Here is an 11335-nt window from a genome sequence, read left to right as displayed (position 1 = left end):
ACCATTTTATAAACTCAGAGTATCATTGTATCCGGCAAAACTATCATTTTATACAGTACACCTAACATTTATAAGGCAAAAGTATCATCTTAACACGACATAATATATTTAAATATGAGGTTCAATACATCAGAAACATAAACCAATTGACAGCTAATATTAATCTAAAATCAAATTCAATACATGAAGCAAAACAATCAATAAATTAAAATATGAACACAATCAATAAGCTAAATAATAGATAATAATTGTTACCTTCGTTATTTGCTACAGACTCCATCGAAGCGAATTCTGACAACAATTGAGCAGGTAATCAATGAAAATAAGAACGCAAAATGAAAACATCTCACCGGTCACAATTCACAATTATGCGAGAAATATGGAAACAAAATCTGGAGATTATGGAATAATGAACCAAATCGGAAGAAAATATGGAAACAAAATCGATGAGAAGAGGAATATGGAAACAAAATCGCTGAGAAAGAGGAGAGAATCGAACTGAGAGAGAATGAAAGAATGGAGCGAAATTCAAAAATTAAATGAGTGAAATGACATATTTACCCCCGCGCCTTTTTTTATGAAGTAAATATAAGTTTGAATCTCAAACACAAGATTAGAAAATATGTGTGGTCAATATTTAGTTATAGGGTTATTACGTGATTTGATGGTTATTATATGATCACAACTCTCTTTATATATATATATATATAGGGGTGCGTTATAATGATAACCCATATTTATGTGATAACTCTATAACTAAATCTCCACTACACATTTTTAAAATATGTGGTCTAGATTTAATCTAACAAAACTATCATTTTATCAAATAAAACTATCATATTTCGGATATATTAAGGGTAAAATTGTCATTTTTCTGTTTAATTACCGGAACACTGTTAATGCTGATCCAAGATGGTGCTGCACGTATCTTCTAGATCCCTCTGATCCTTTATTTGTACAAATTGGAGAAGCGTTCATGATACAGCAGATTAAAGGCAATTTACATATAATTTATGCCTGTTACTTGTTCCAATGTTATGCCCATGTGCAAAGATTTTGCGTCTTTAAGTGTAATTTGAACGCTTCCTTTAAATCAATATAAAACCATCCTTTTTGTATTCTCTCTTCAAAGAGTTCTCTTATGTTTATTTTCGTTGCTTTGTAATTTTTTTTCATTTTGGATTTTGTGATGTAAAAACCTTTTGGGGCTGCATCGTGGAGAAGAAGAAGAAGAAGAAGAGGCAAAACTGGTGATTGTAATAGTGGTTTCGAATATAATCACCCAAGATTATCATTTTATCAGCCAGAAGTATCATTTTATCTGCTGTGTCATTTTATAGGTCAGAAGTATCATTTTATATGTACATACCTACAAATAAGTAAAAGTATCATTGTATCAACTCAGAGTATCATTCTATCCGGCAAAACTATCATTTTATGTGCATACCTACAAATCAGTAAAAGTATCATTGTATCGACTCAGAGTATCATTCTATGCGGCAAAACTATCATTTTATGTGCATACCTACAAATCAGTAAAAGTATCATTGTATCAACTCAGAGTATCATTCTATCCGGCAAAACTATCATTTTATGCAGTAAACCTAACATCGAACTGAGAGAGAGTGAAAGAATGGAGCGAAATTCAGAAATTAAATGAGGGAAATGACATATTTACCTTCTGCGCAAGTAAATCTAAGTTTGAATCTCAGCCACAAGATTATAAAGTATGTGTGGTTCATATTTAGTTATAGGGTTATGACGTGACTTGAGGGTTATTATATGATAACAACTATATATATATAGATAGAGAGAGATATTTTCTGCGAACATGAAAGTGATGATTCTGTTTGAAAAAATATACAGCGATATTTGAATGGGACAAGTTCTCTTTGTATATTCGTTATTTGATTGCATACAATGATACAGGCAAGGTGGGGTTGAGATCTTCTAAATAAAATCTCTAGCGTGATAATGTAAACCATCAATACTTATGAACATAATGATGTCTGTAAGACTGTAACTATAAATAATGCCGTTTTGTATATACAAAAATGCCTCCTTTAAGAAGTACTTCTACTAGAAGATGATTTTGAAACCAAATCAAGTTAATTAATTAAATCGGCATCCACCGTCCATATATTATTGAAGCACGAAAATAAATAAAAGACATAAATCAATAAGTAGGATGGGAATGGGCACGTCTCTTAGGGCACCCGGCTTCTCTTAATTGGCCACATGCTATTATTTTCTTAATAACACTCATAATTCTATTCCTATCTACTGTATTCCAGTTTTAAATGTCATCTCTTATTCCATAATTTGAAATTATGTATGTTTATACATTCAAATTCAATTATATTAAACCAATAAAAAATTTAAATTTCACTAATATTAAAATTTTACAAAATTAAAATAAAAATACTTCCCTCATTCATCAATCATCATTAAATATCTCATATTGCCATATTCAAATGCCAACCATTAAATTTCATATTCATTAGTATTCATGGACATTTACTAGAAACTGTTTTATGAATTTTTTGGGTATTTTCAATTGTTTCATGTTTAACTTATAAACTCGTATTTTTTTATGTAGGTATTAGAGTTGATTGATGTGTTTATTACTGAGTTTTTTTAGCTTGATTGTTAGTTTTTTATTCAGTTTCATGGCATTTGATGCTTGACAAATTTATTGAGTTTGTGTGAAAAAATTGGTGAAGAAGGTGTAGGAATATTTATTCCTATATGTGACCTATGTAGATATTGGTTTAATATTAAAGATTAAGTTCAAAACATATAAGTTGGATTCTAATATAAAAGACGATACCGTGATGGATCGGTTTCGATTAAAGAATTAGAATCGGGTGTATTGATAACCCTCTTCTCTTGCCTTGCATAGATGTTATAAATATGTGTATATAAATATGTGTAAAAGATTAAAAGCTGTAGGATAAATCTGATGTATTTATGAAAAGGTGCGAACGAACGGATACGACCCTTATTGAAAGGTTGTCTATTGCCTATATATACAATCAGATTTTACAGCTTTAAGGTTACACAATTTACTACAAAATATCACATATTGAATATACAGAAAAGTAAAGTTTATATCAGATTCTTCTCCATCGAAAGGATCCGAAAAGCAAAGGCCAAAGAGACGATAATATCAACCGCAACTTTAGGGGAAACATCAACTCGTGGAATTCCTCCCTACATCAACTATAAGCTATGGATGGAGGTTGGTAAATAATCTCTTTGATGTGGTATATGTTATGGTTGAATTCATATGAATCTAGAATATGATTTCGGTATAGAAATCGGTAAAGCATCGAAAGATGGCTAACAGAAGGATCAAAATAGACGAAGAATAGACGCTCGGACAACATATGGCTGAAGTCAGAGGCTCCTCTACTCAACCAGGTAGGAGTTGTGCTTGATAGTTGTAAAAGAACACGATCACAGTGGACAGCAACAAGCAAACAAGAAGCTAAGAACAGAGGAGTTTACATGGTTCGGCTTACGCCTACATCCACGGGCAAAACGTTGTGACTCTTTATTGGACTGATCTGGAAACAAGGATGAATACAAGCACTCTCGCTCACTATCGATTACAAGATGATTCACTCAACTCTCTGATAACAATATACTATGAAAATCGCGATTCAATTCTATCTATTTTCACTTGGCTGAAGATTACTCTCATTCACCTCTAATCTATTGTGTTGCGTTTCCTCGAGCACTTTATATACGTGTTGAGCAGCTGAGTAATTCATAACAAACTAACTTCCTTCTTCGAGTCAGTTACTAACCAGGTAGGAGTTGTGCTTGATAGTTGTAAAAGAACATGATCACAGTGGACAGCAACAAGCAAACAAGAAGCTAAGAACAGAGGAGTTTACATGGTTCGGCTTACGCCTACATCCACGGGCAAAACGTTGTGACTCTTTATTGGACTGATCTGGAAACAAGGATGAATACAAGCACTCTCGCTCACTATCGATTACAAGATGATTCACTCAACTCTCTGATAACAATATACTATGAAAATCGCGATTCAATTCTATCTATTTTCACTTGGCTGAAGATTACTCTCATTCACCTCTAATCTATTGTGTTGCGTTTCCTCGAGCACTTTATATACGTGTTGAGCAGCTGAGTAATTCATAACAAACTAACTTCCTTCTTCGAGTCAGTTACTAACCCAAAACTGCTAGCTCATGTACCTTGAATTAACTCGAGCAACTCCAACGGTCATATCATAGCCTTGGTTCTGGGCGAGTTGCGTTTGCTCAGCCAAACCATTAACAAATCATCCACTTTGGTTGATCAAACCAGCCTACAGTTACCCAACGCCCCACCATCCATACATCATCCTCAAAACCTTCGGACAAGACCTACCAAATCCAAGCAGTATCTGAACTTAGAAGTTGGTAGTGCCTTAGTGAGTGTATCAGCAACATTATGATCAGTGCTCACCTTTTCAATCCTGACCTTCCCTTTCTCCACCTCATCTCGTATAAAATGAAGTCTTACATCCATGTGCTTGATGCGCTCATGGAATGTCTGATGCTTCGCTAAGCAGATTGCGCTGCTGCTATCACACTTGATGGCAACACTTCCTTGCTTTAAGCCAAAATCCCCAGTGATCCCTTTGAGCCAAATACTTTCCTTTACGGCTTTAGTAAGCGCCATATACTCAACTTCGGTAGTTGACAAGGCCACTACATGTTGGAGCCCCGATTTCCAACTCACCGCTGCACCAAACAAAGTAAAGACATAGCCAAACTGTGACCTCCTATTGTCAATGTTTGCAGCGTAGTCCGAGTCACAGAACCCTACTAATGCATCCTCACTGACTCCACTTCTTGTCTTGAACAAGATTCCAAGATCACCATGCCCCTTTAAATATTTTAGAATGCCTTTCAAAGCCAACCAATATTGTTTTCCCGGGCAGGCCATGTTCTACTTGCCACACTGATTGCATGGGCAATGTCTGGCCTAGTGCAGACCATAGTGTACATAATGCTCCCCACAATATTTGCATAGGGAATCTGACTCATTTCTTTCTCCTCAGCTTCCCCTTTGGACTCTGATCCTTACACAATCTCACCTGCTCAGAAATAGGAATGGAGACACTTTTGTTGTTTTATGTCTGAAACTTCTTTATCACTTTGTTGATATAGTTCTCTTGAGACAACCAAAGGGTTCTTTTTTCTCTATCCCTCACTATATCCATTCCCAATATCCTCTGAGCTTTGCCAAGATCCTTTACTTCAAAACCTTCAGCCAACAGCTTTTTCACCCTTTCTAACTCCTTCATGTCAGGTCCAGAAATGAGAATATCATCTACATACAATAGCAGATGTGTCATGGCTCTTCCATCTCCTCTTCTGAAATACACACAGCTGTCATCCTCAGACTTTTGGAAGCATATCTTCTCCATATGTTCATCAAGTTTTAGGTGCCATTGTCTACTAGCTTGCTTCAAACCATACAAACTTTTCTTCAACAAACACACTGTACTCTCACTCCCATGCATCAGAAAGCCCTCTGGCTGATCCATATATATGGTTTCATCTAGATCTCCATGAAAAAATGCCGTCTTAACATCAAGTTGTTCTAACTCCCAATTATTCTGAGCAGCCACTGCAAGCAATACTCTGATTGAGGCATGTTTCACCACAGGTGAGAAAACTTCATTGTAATCAATACCTTCTTCTTGTGTGAAACCCCTGGCTACAAGCCTAGCCTTAAATCTAACCTTATTCCCAGCCTCCACCTTTTTCTTGAACACCCACTTGTAGCTGATCGGCCTCTGTGTGGTTGGTTTATCCACCAAAATGCAGGTCCTATTCTTCATTAAGGACTCTATCCCCTCCACCATGGCCTTCATCCACTGTTTACCTTCATTAGATGCCACGGCTTCCTTGAAGTTTGATGGCTCTAAATACTCAATGTGTTCTGCAATGCATAGGGCATATAAGACATATTCGGAATCACTGTATCTTGATGAGGGCCTCACATTCCTTCTGACCCTATCTCTTGCCAGCATATAGTTTCTCTAGTCATCATCTGAACTCCCTTGCTCATGAATATTCTCTGTAGCTACTTCATTCTCTACATTTTCAGGTGGCACCTCAGTTTCAGTAAATTCTTCACTGACTTTATTCTCCACCTCCACCTAAGTCAATCTCTGTGGCTCACTCTCCTTCTGTTTGGCACCAGTCTCAAGAAAAGGCATCTTGTTCTCCTCAAACTGAACATCTCGGCTGATAATAATTCTTTGCTTATTTGGTTCTATGCACCATAACCTATAGCCCTTCACTCCCTTCTGATAGCCAACTATGACACATCTGAGAGCCCTAGCTTCAAGCTTAATCTGCCTGATGTGAGCATAGGCCATACATCCAAAAACTCTCAAGTTGGAGTAGTCTCCATTTCTTCCATACCACTTGCTATCTGGAGTCTCAAAGCCTATACCAGATGAAGGACTTCTGTTGATCAAAACTGCTGCCATTGCTACAGCTTCCCCCCAGAATCTTTTTGGCAAACCAGAGCTGAAAAGCATGCACCTCACCCTCTCCAAAATGGCCTCGTTCATTCTCTCAGCTACCTCGTTCTGTTGTGGGTTACATGCCACGATTCTATGCCTTCTTATCTCTTTCTCTCTGCAGTAAAGATCAAACTCTTAGCTCAGAAACTCAAGGCCATTATCAGTTCTTAAATACTTCACTGAACTTCCCTTCTCAACCTCAACTTCTTTGCACCCTCAACTTCTTTGAACCAATCTCTAAACTTAGAGAAGGTTTCTGACTTTTCCTTCATAATAAAAACCCACAATTTCCTTGAATAGTCATCAATGATAGATAGGAAGTACTTACCCCCTCCAATAGTCAGTGGTGTTGCTGGACCCCACAAATCAATGTGAACATACTCAAGTGGAGCTGATGAAGTGTGAATCCCCTTTGGATATACTAATTTCTTGCTCTTGCCTAAAATGCACTCCTCACATACGCCCAAATTTCCTGACCCATTCTCAGGTCCAATCAGTTGTCTCTTGATCAATTCCTTCATCCCATTCTCACCAAGATGCCCCAGCCTCAAATGCCATTTTCTGAGATGAGCCTTCTGCACAACATTTGCACTACTAGAAATTACATCAGCCACAAGATAATATAGACTGCTACTCTTTCTTTTTGCCATCATAACCACTTCTCCATTCTTCATGACTTTCATCACTCCACCAGCATAAACAAAAGAGCAGCCCTTAGTCTCCAATACTCCAAGGGAGATCAGATTCCTTTTTATCTCTGGAATATACCTGACCCCAGTGAGCAACCTCCTTGTTCCATCATGCATTTTGAACATTATGCTTCCAACCCCTTCAATGCTACAGATCTGATTGTTTCCAAGCAATACTGAACCTCTACTCTCAGATAGATCGATAAACCAGTGTCTCACATGACACATATGCAAGCTGCATCCAGAATCCATTATCCATGGTCCCTCTTCACCATTCCCTGCTACATTCAAAGCTTGAGGAACCTCCATTTCCTTGTGTAGTCCCTGCCTCTTCAGCCTGCTTCCTCTTCCATGAGAATCAATTCTTCTTTAAGTGGTCAGGTTTCTTGCAATAGTGGCAAGATCTTGTCTCCTTTTCGGTTTCTTGGCCTCCCTTCAGATGTTGAGGCTGCTTGAATCCATTGAACTTCTTCTTGAATTGCTTCTTCCCTTTGAAGCCTTTAACATTCAAGCTTTCTTCCACAGGATCCACTGTCTTTGTTACAAAACTGATTCTGAAACTAAGAATTGAAGAACACTTTTGATTTGAGAGAAAAATTGTGGAAATCTTATTGAAACGCTCTTGGAATCGAGCTGAACAAGAAAGTGAGAAAGGAATGAATTGAACTAACTAACTAACAACCTATATATGAAAAGCTAACGGCTAGTACAATCAACGGTCCAGATTAGAACTAACTAATCTAAGGAGATCCAACGGCTGCTGAACCTCGACGGCTTCATCATTCCATTTCCAGCTCTTGAGCTCAAACAAGCTCAGTAACTCGACGATTAATCACACATATCACAATCCTCCACCTTGATTGATCAAAGCTTACTCAGACTTCAGCCTGCAAACACTCACCAACTTCTTGCATAGATCAAACTTCTCTCTCGGTAGAGGCTTTGTTAACATATCTGCTGGATTGTCATCCGTGTGAACCTTGAACACCCTCACGATTCCTTTCTCTATCCCTTCTCTGATAAAGTGTAAACGGACATCTATATGTTTACTCCTTTCATGATATACCTTGTGTTTCGCCAAGCATATCGCGCTGTTGTTATCACAACCGATTGAGATGGCATCTATTTCACAACCAAAATCTCCAGCAATCCCCTTTATCCAATAGCTTTCCTTCACCGCTGCAGTCAGCGCCATGAATTCAGCTTCAGTAGTCGACAAAGCAACTACACTTTGGAGACTTGATTTCCAGCTAATGGCTGCTCCAAACATAGTGAAGATGTATCCGGATTGTGACCTTCTATTATCATGATTCCCTGCAAAATCAGAGTCACAAAAACCAACTATAACATCTCCCTCATACTCACCATCTCCTCTGAACAGAATGCCAAAGTTCCCAGCTCCTTTCAAGTATCTTATTAGCCATTTCAATGCGCACCAATGCTCCCTTCCATGATTGGACATGTATCTACTGGTCACACTCACAGCTTGAGCCACATCCGGCCTTGTTGAGATCATAGCATACATTATTCCCCCAATGATGTTAGCATATGGAATCTTTTGCATCTCTGCGGCTTCAGCCTCTGTTTTGGGACACTGATCTTTAGATAACTTGAAGTGTTGGGCTAGTGGAGTTGCAGTTTCCTTAACATTGCTCATGTTGAACTTCTGTAGTAATCTTGATACATAGTCATGTTGTGAGAGCCATATCAACTTCCTTCTTCTGTCTCTGATCAAGTTCATGCCCAGAATCCTCTTGGCTGGACCAAGATCTTTCATCTCAAAAGCAGCCTTCAAGTCATCTTTAACTGATTGGATTTCATTCTTGCAAGATCCTGCCAGCAGCATATCGTCCACATACAACAAGAGATAGGCAACAGGAACACCATCTCTCCTCTTAATATACACACACTCATCATAGAGTGACTTCACAAAATCGCAGCTCAGCACATGATCATCAAAACGCTTATGCCACTGCCTACTTGCTTGCTTTAGTCCATAAAGACTTCTTTTGAGTAAACAAACCTTCCCTTCATCTCCTGGATTGACAAACCCCTCGGGCTGTGTCATATATATAGTTTCCTCCAACTCACCATGTAGAAAAGCCGTTTTAACATCTAGTTGCTCCAACTCCCAATCCCTCTTGGCAACTACAGCAAGCAAAATTCTTATGGAAGTGTGTTTCACAACGGGGCTGAATACTTCATTGAAATCTACCCCATGTTCTTGAGTGAATCCTCTAGCTACTAGCCTTGCTTTAAATCTAATATGCTCTCCATCGACTGACTCTATTTTCTTCTTAAAGATCCATCTACAACTCACAATCTTTCTGCCTTGGACCCTATCAACCAGTATCCAAGTCCCATTCTTAAGGAGAGACTCTATCTCCTCTATCATAGCAAGCATCCACTTGTCTGCCTCCTTGCTCTCAACAGCTTCTCTGTAGTTGGCTGGCTCAGAATACTCCACCTCCTCAGCCACACACAGAGCATAAAACAACATCTCAGCATCTGCATATCTTGAAGGTGGCTTTATATTCTTCCTTCTTACTCTATCTCTAGCAAGCTGATAGTTATCTAGATTTTCTGGTTCTTCAACCTGCTGATCTGTGTTGGTATTTCCTGGACTCTGAGCAGAACCAGGATCAGCATCATCAGCCACTATACCTTCAGTTTCCACCTCAAACTCAGCAATCTTATCAGCATGATCAGGTTTTGGAGATTCTTTGAGAAATGGCATCTGATCCTCCCAGAAAACCACATCTCTAGAGATCACAATCTTCGAATTCCCAGGTTCTACACACCATAACTTGTAACCCTTTACCCCAAATTGATATCCAAGCATCACACATCTCTGAGCTCTTGCTTCTAATTTCCCTTGCCTGATGTGAGCAAAGGCTTTACAGCCAAAAACTCTCAGCCCAGAGTAATCTCCATGAGCCCCATACCACCTAAAATCCGGTGTATCACCATCGATGCTTGAAGATGGACATTTATTCATCATTTTTACAGCCGTAGAAGCAGCCTCTGCCCAGAACTTCATTCCCATGCCCGCTGACAAAAGCATGCATCTAACCCTTTCAATGATAGTTCTATTGGCCCTCTCTGCCACACCATTTTGCTGAGGGTTGAGTGGGACTGTTCTGTGCCTTTTTACACCTTTGCTCCTGCAAAACTCATCAAACTCCTTTGATAGATACTCCAAGCCATTATCAGTGCGCAGACACTTCAGCACTGCCCCTTTCTCTAGCTCAGTTTCAGTGCACCAGTCTCTGAATTTATTGAATGCTTGTGACTTCTCCTTCAATATGTAAATCCAGATCTTTCTTGAGTAATCATCTATGATACTCATATAGTATCTGCCACCACCGATAGAACTAACTTGGGCAGGCCCCCACAAATCAGAGTGGGCATAATCCAATGGCTTGGCTGATGTGTGCTTGCCCTTTGGATAGGTGAGCTTCTTAGATTTCCCAAGCATACACTCCTCACATCTGAGATGCTCCACCTCCAGCTGAGCCTTCATGACCCCAGATTTCACCAATTCTCTGATACTCCCCTCAGCTGAATGGCCCAATCATTTATGCCATAACTCCAAGCCCTCAGACACTAAGTTGATCTCTGCCTTGAGTGGCACCTGGACCTCAGCTAGCAGATAATATAGGCTAGCTATTCTTTCTGCCTCCATCACAACCTTGCTGTTCTTAGACACCACCATTTTCCCTCCAGCAGAAGAAAACACACAGCCTTTCCTTTCAAGAAGGCCAAGAGAAATCAGATTTCTCTTGACTTGATGTATGTATCTTACCTCTGTCAAGACTCTAACACAGCCATCCTGCATTTTTAGCCTTATGGTGCCAATTCCTTTTACATAGCATACCTGGTTGTTTCCAAGAATGACAGTGCCTGAGTGCTCCACCAGCTCCTCAAACCACATCAGATTAGAGCTCATGTGAAAGCTGCAACCTGAATCCATTATCCAAGATCCACCTATGCCACCATCAGCCACAGTCAGAATTTGATTCTCCTCACTATCTTCCACACAATCTGTTGCATTAACCATTTTCTCCCTAGCCTGTGTCTGCTTCCTCTT

Source organism: Salvia splendens, chromosome 3 (assembly GCF_004379255.2).
Source record: "Salvia splendens isolate huo1 chromosome 3, SspV2, whole genome shotgun sequence".
In the NCBI taxonomy this organism is placed as follows: Eukaryota; Viridiplantae; Streptophyta; class Magnoliopsida; order Lamiales; family Lamiaceae; genus Salvia; species Salvia splendens.
Note: the sequence above shows the minus strand (reverse complement) of the source record.